The following is a 6,610-nucleotide window of genomic DNA, read 5'->3' as shown; positions in this document are numbered from 1 at the left end:
GATTTGAGCCTTTGCCTCTCTTTAGAGAACAATGACTAGTACGTCACCGGTTGCTGGGTAAAGTTTCTTTATGACTGTCCAAAACAGTAAGCTAAGGCGCCCACAAGGTGATTGATCATTAATTAATCATTGTCCTCTGTTTTTCCCCCATTTACCTGTCCCTTCATTCTATCATTCCTCCTTTTTATTACTTTATGATGAACAATTAAACAGGGACCAAGCGAAGCATCATCAGTCTCTCCGTGCAAAGTCAGCCGCCAGCATTCAGGCAGGTCATCATCACACAGCAGGCAATAACTATAACAATAAGAATAATCAGCCCATGCAGCAAATAAGATGCCCATGATCCTCCCTGTAACCATCCTAACCAGCCGTCCCCTTTCCCCGAACCTTGGCTGAAATCATCCAATTGTTTCTTCATTGACTGAATAGCATGGGTCACGTTGTATGATTCGTCAGTGACATGGGTGATACATTTGTCTCTGACTATGGCGCACACCCCTCCCTGTGGGGGCAACTGATAGTCCACTGCATACCTGGTCTGCTGTGCGTAAAGCCGCAACTCTACCAGTTCTCTGTTAACAGCCTCCAGACCTTCCATTGTACTGTTCCCCAATGCCGCCAGCCAACAAATAATGTATTTGCGGTTCATCGTTGCCATGGTTCCTGCCGAACTCCCTAGAGAGAGAGAGCTCTCAGGAACCCATAGCCCACAGAAGAGCCCAGAGCGACGGGACTCCTCCAGTCAGCACAGAATTCCTTACTCACGGCTCCAGCTGTCAGTCGCCGTCGAACGTGGGCAACCTGAGGGCAGGGAACAGAAAGTGGTCCGATCGTTCCCACTGCAAAGAGGTTAGGCAGTGTGATGGTAGCTGGAGCATAGGTGCCATTGAACAATAACACATATCCTCTCTTGGCCCTGTAGCAAGTAATTCTGTAACTTACTATTTTATCATACGACAAGTACTTCTGAAGATTTAGGGAAGATTATTCAAAAGTCTCTGAACCTGCTGACACATGAGTCCCATTGCAATATCCACACACAAACTGAGTTCCCTTAGAGAGGAGCACGTATTGTTCGTGGATATATTCGCAAGAGAATATTCCCTGGATTATCTTACATCGGCAGTCCGGACAATGTTTCTTCAGGCAGGGTATCTCCCGGGGTACCCTGGCAAGGACGCATCCATCCCCTTCTCCCGCAAACAGAAGGGATAATTCCCAATGCCCTTACCCGCATTCTTATTCCCCACTCTCCAACGACACTTTCCCCTGAACCCCCTTTAGATCCAGCCCCTGATCTATCCTCCACTATTAAGTCATCTTCTGCCCAATTTAGCACTGATGGGTTATCAACAAATAATGCTTCTCCAGATTGTACGAAAGCATAACATGCATTACGGTTACCATGTAAACTCATGTGAGCTTTATAAAAAAAAATGTCCTCCAGGCTTCATGCCACGGGGGCAATCATACCAGCGAAAAGTTTAATAACAGTCTTTAGTCCACCTGCAGAGCCCATCGTTTGCAATCACTTAGGTGGATCCAGCGGCTGTGCCCTTGAACCTTAACGGCTGTTGGGGGTTGCAGTAGTATCTGGAATGGCCCTTTCCACCGGGGTCCAAGCTTGGGACGCTCCCAATCCCGGATCGGTACCGAATCTCCAATTTTCAACTCTGGCCACTCTTTTTCCTGGTCTCCAGGTTCCTTCAGGGTATTCTGTACTTGGGAGTGAAGAAACTTTAGAGAGGATATTAGTTGGCGAAAGTTCTTCTGCAATTCGTCCCCCATGACATTTAGATCAATTTGGGCGGGAGGCTGTATGTCAGCGTCCCACGGGGTCCTTCCAGGGCGCCGATAAACAATTTCAGCTGCAGATACCCCTGTAGTGGAGTACGGGGTAATTCTCATATGGTATAAGGCCAGCGGGAGGATCTTCAGCCAACTCAGTCCGGTTTCGGACATTAACTTAGACAGCTTGTTTATCAGGGTGCCGTTGGCCCGTTCCATTGTTCCTGCAGCCTTCGGGTGGTCAGCACAATGAAACTGCGGTTCGATGCTCAGCACCTCACATAGTTCTTTATTTATATTTCCTACAAAGTGAGGGCCATTATCCGAACTTGTTTGTCTGGGCACTCCGAATCTCGGTATAATCTCTGTAAGCAACAACCTTACCACCGTGGAAGCTTTATTATTGGTGGTCGGAAAGGCTTCAATCTATCAACTGAACACATCTACAATCGCTAAACAATGCTTATAACAGTGTACACGCGGTACTTCGATAAAATCAAGCTGAATACATTCAAAGGGACCACTTGGCAAGGGGTTTTCCCTGCGGCACACTTTACTCCCCTTCCCGCGTTTGTCTTTTGGCAAATCAAACAGGCTTGTATTTTTGCTGCAGCAGCTTCCCCCAGCCTGGGGTGTCACCATGTACGGAGCAAAATATTACTCATTCCGCCCTTGCCAAGGTGGGTGTCCGTATGCAAGCAATCGAGCAACACAGGCAGCAATGCATCAGGAATACAGACCTGGCCAACTGGGGTATGCCAGAAGCCCGTGGACACCGAATGCGCACATCCCTGTGTCTTGCAAAGTTGTTTTTCTGAATCGGGGCGTCCCCCTGGAGTCTTTGAACTGTAGCCCTGTCTGCAGAACACAGCGCTCGTGGTGTTTTAGTCAGGGTGAAGGCCTATCGCTCTGCAGTTAAACTATCGCAGTTGCCTCCTGCGCAGCCTGCTTGGCTGCCAAATCGGCCCTGTTATTTCCTTTAGTCACTGCAGATTCATCTTTTAGATGAGCAGAACATTCAATAATGGCTAATTTTTCGGGGGGGGGGCGGAATATGGCCTGAAGGAGGTTCCTTACAGACATGACATTCTGGATGGGGGTCCCGGAGCGGGTGAGGAACCCTCGTGGCGCCCAGAGCTGTCCAAGGTCATGGGCCACCCCAAATGCGGAGCGGGAATCTGTATAAACATTGGCCTTTTTGTCCTTGGCTAAGATGCAGACTAGTATGACAGCAACAAGCTCTGCCTTTTAGGCAGAAACTGGGGGCTGGCGAGCGCCACTCTGGAGCGTGCGGTCGTCGTCGGCAACGGCGTAGCCGCAGAGGCGCTCCCCTGTCTCAGAGACCGTGAAATGTCATCCACGTACAAAGTGAGCTGTGGCCCCTGGAATCGCTGCATCTGAGAGGTCGGGACGCGGTTAGGTGAGAAAATAGTTCCATAGCAAATAGTCATGAGGAGGCTCAGTCAACGCAACGGAGGCCGTCTCTAAAAATGCAGCAGGGTTTACGGTATCACAGTATGCAAAGTTGAGGAGTGGGTGATTAAGTAATGCTATTTCATAACGGCTTAGTCTGGACTGAGTAAGATGTTGGGTTTGGTGGGTGGTCAGTAGCGCTACAATGGTATGGGACGAGTACACTGTAACTGGCTGTTGGAGTGTGATGTTGGAAACAGCCGTAATTAGACAGTAAACGGCCGGGAGCGTCTGCGAACAGGGGGGTAATCCCTGAGCTACGGGGTTTAACTTAGTGGAATAATAGGCACCGGGCCTGCGTCTATCTCCATTAATCTGAGTGAGCACTGCGGTGGCGCAGCCATCAAAAACATTCACAAAAAGCTGGAACGGACGAGCCGAAGCTCTCGAGAGGGATTTTTTCAATTCCTCGAAAGCCTCTCTCTGTTGCTCAGTTAGCCCTAGGGGCCCTTTAAGCGTACAGGAAGCCAGAGGACTCAAATGTTTTGTATACAGAGCAACATTGGGATTCCACTGTCTGCAAAAGTTTACCAGCCCAAGGAAGGCACGCATGGCTTTCGGCGTAGATAGCAGGGGCGTCACAGGGATTGGGGTTACCCTTTCTGGAGTGAGCTACCTTTCGGTTGCACTCAAAAGGGTTCCCAGAAATCTCACTTGCCGCTGGGCTCTCTTTACATTTTGGGACGGGATCAGGTATCCTCATGAATGCAGAGCTTTCAGAAGCGTATTGGTGTCCTGCACGTTTGAGGTTTCTGACGGACTTGCCAGTAGGAGTTCATCCACGTACTGTGTTACCGTAGAGCCCCCGGGTAATTGTAAATCTCTAAGCTGCCTGTGTAATACCTGTGAGAAAAATGGTGGGGGAGTGCACAGGTTCTTGGGATAACCTAGTCCAAGTGTACTGCTGGTCTTGAAAGGTAGATGCAAAAAGGTACTGTGACTGAGGAGCAAGCGGTATTGCAAAAAGCGCATGCTGCAGATCAACTATAGTGAAAACTTGGTAATCCGGTGGAATATTGCTTAAAATCGTAGGGACCACCGGGTGTATAGGCTGCACAATATCATGCCTTCGGTAATCATTCTCTCTCTCCGGGTCATCTTTACAAAGTTTAAACAATAGCGTGTTATTTACAGACCTATCTAATGTTTGCCCCATGTTTCCTAATCGGATGGTAAGCCGCCTCCTTTTCTCACTCCCATTTCAGGGTCCTGACCTTCGCGTGGGGGATTTCGTCTCTTAACAACCGGTCTGAGGCTGCGTGCTGATACTCCACAGTGCGGTTATACCACCTTATAATCTATAACCCCTACTCCCCGTTAATCTTGTGCTGTGTCTCTCTGCATCCACTTCAACGTCCTGACCTTCGCGTGGGGTATTTCCCCTCTTAACAACCCGTCTATGGCAGGGTGCTGAGACAGGCAAATTGGCACAATGTTCCCCAAAACGTATTTACAGCATCCGGACGGATTGCAGAGGAGAGCCACTTCCCCTGTGTTTGGCCAAATGTCTGCTCTGCTCTCTGCTGGTCAACTTACTGCGCTACACGCCCCGCACCCACCGCCCCCGTGCCAATTAGAATGGTTACCAGCTCCAAAACGTAATAGGTTACTGCCACTAACCTGCTGACCAACTTACTGTAACACACTCAAAGAAAATGTAACAGATCACTTCCAATGATCCGCTGCCCAATTTGTTAGCACCGGCAGGCTTTAATATTCTCAATACTTCTTTGGGGACTCTAGCCCCTTACCTTACCTTTGTCGGGGACTCTAACCCCTTACCTTACCTTATACCTCATCGGGGACTCGAACCCCTCTTTTAAACTGTGGTACTCGGACGATCCTCAACTCAGGTTTCGAAAGGATTCCGTCAGATGATTAGCCGCCAGATGAGGGGATCGTCAGGTTGGGCAGTTAATGAGAGAGGTCAAGGTAAATCTTACCTTGTGGGCCCACCTGTCTCACGTCACCGCCACCGAGTCGACCGCTGACGCCGTCTCACGAGACCTCTGACCTCGTCTTGGACTCCTGGCTGGCTCGCCAAATTGTCGTACTCGATCGGACCCGATGCAAAAACAAATGTACTACAAAAAACACTAACACACGTAATTCTTTTTCAAATCTTTATTCTTTACTCATAGCATGCTATGGGGGAAGTTACAGACTGATTTCCCAAAAAAGCCACTCCAGACACTGCCCTCGAATTAAACAATTCTCCACAATTTATAACATTGATAAGGTAGCAGGAAATCTTACGATTACAAATTTAGATAATATTAGAATCATTTTAATCACATATTAAGATACAATTAGATGTAAAATAATCATTGGTCAGTTAGTTATAATTATTTTAAGCCAAAGCTAGCCCCTCAGTTCCTCATTTGGACCCTTCCCCTTTTCTCCAGAACATCCTAGCCCCTACATTATTCTTCCCATATTTAGCTGTACCTTGAGCTGCTTCTGCAAGATCAGATAGTTCCTTATTTGAGCCTTTGCCTGTCTTTAGACAACAATGACCAGTACGTCACCGGTTGCTGGGTAAAGCTTCTTTTTGACTGTCCAAAACAGTAAGCTAAGGCGCCCATAAGGTGATTGATCATTAATTAATCATTGTTCATCGTCTATACCCGTATTTACCCCTTCACCCCAGCAGAGGGTTGTTAGAGATTACAGCAGGGCATTGATAGGATGCAGAATTGGGCTGGGAAGTGGAAGGTGGAGTTCAACTCAGTTAAATGTGAAGCGGTTCATTGCGGTAGGTCAAATTTGAAGAAAACATATCATTAATCATAACAGTCTTGGCAGTGTTACGGATAAACGAGAGCTTGGACTCCGTGCCCATAGGACAGGCAAAGCTGCTGTGCAGGTTGGTAGTGTTGTTAAGAGTGTGTACAGCGTGATGGCCTTCATCAACCGTGGTATTGAGTGAATTCAAGAGCCTTGGGGTAATGTTGCAGCAAGAGACGTCTATAGTTCGATCCCACTTGGAGTACTACGTTCAGTTCTGGTCACCTCACTACAGGAAAGATGTGGATGCTATGGAGAGAGTGCAGAGGAAACTTACAAGTCTGTTGCCTGGATTGGGGAGCAGGCCTTATGAGAACAGGTTGAGTGAACCCGGCCTTTTCTCCTTGGAGCGACGGAGAAGGAGAGGTGACCTGATAGAGGTGTAAAAGATGGTGAGAGGAATTGATCGTGTGGACAGCCAGAGACTTTTTTCCCCCAGAGCTGAAGTGGCTACAACGAGTTCGCATAGTTTTAAGGTGCTTAGAAGAAGGTACATGTGTAATGTCGGGGGTATGTTTTTCCACACAGAGAGTGGCGGGTGAGCAAATGCACTGCCAGC

This window comes from Mobula birostris, chromosome 13, assembly GCF_030028105.1.
Source record: "Mobula birostris isolate sMobBir1 chromosome 13, sMobBir1.hap1, whole genome shotgun sequence".
In the NCBI taxonomy this organism is placed as follows: Eukaryota; Metazoa; Chordata; class Chondrichthyes; order Myliobatiformes; family Myliobatidae; genus Mobula; species Mobula birostris.
This window is presented reverse-complemented; position numbering follows the sequence as displayed.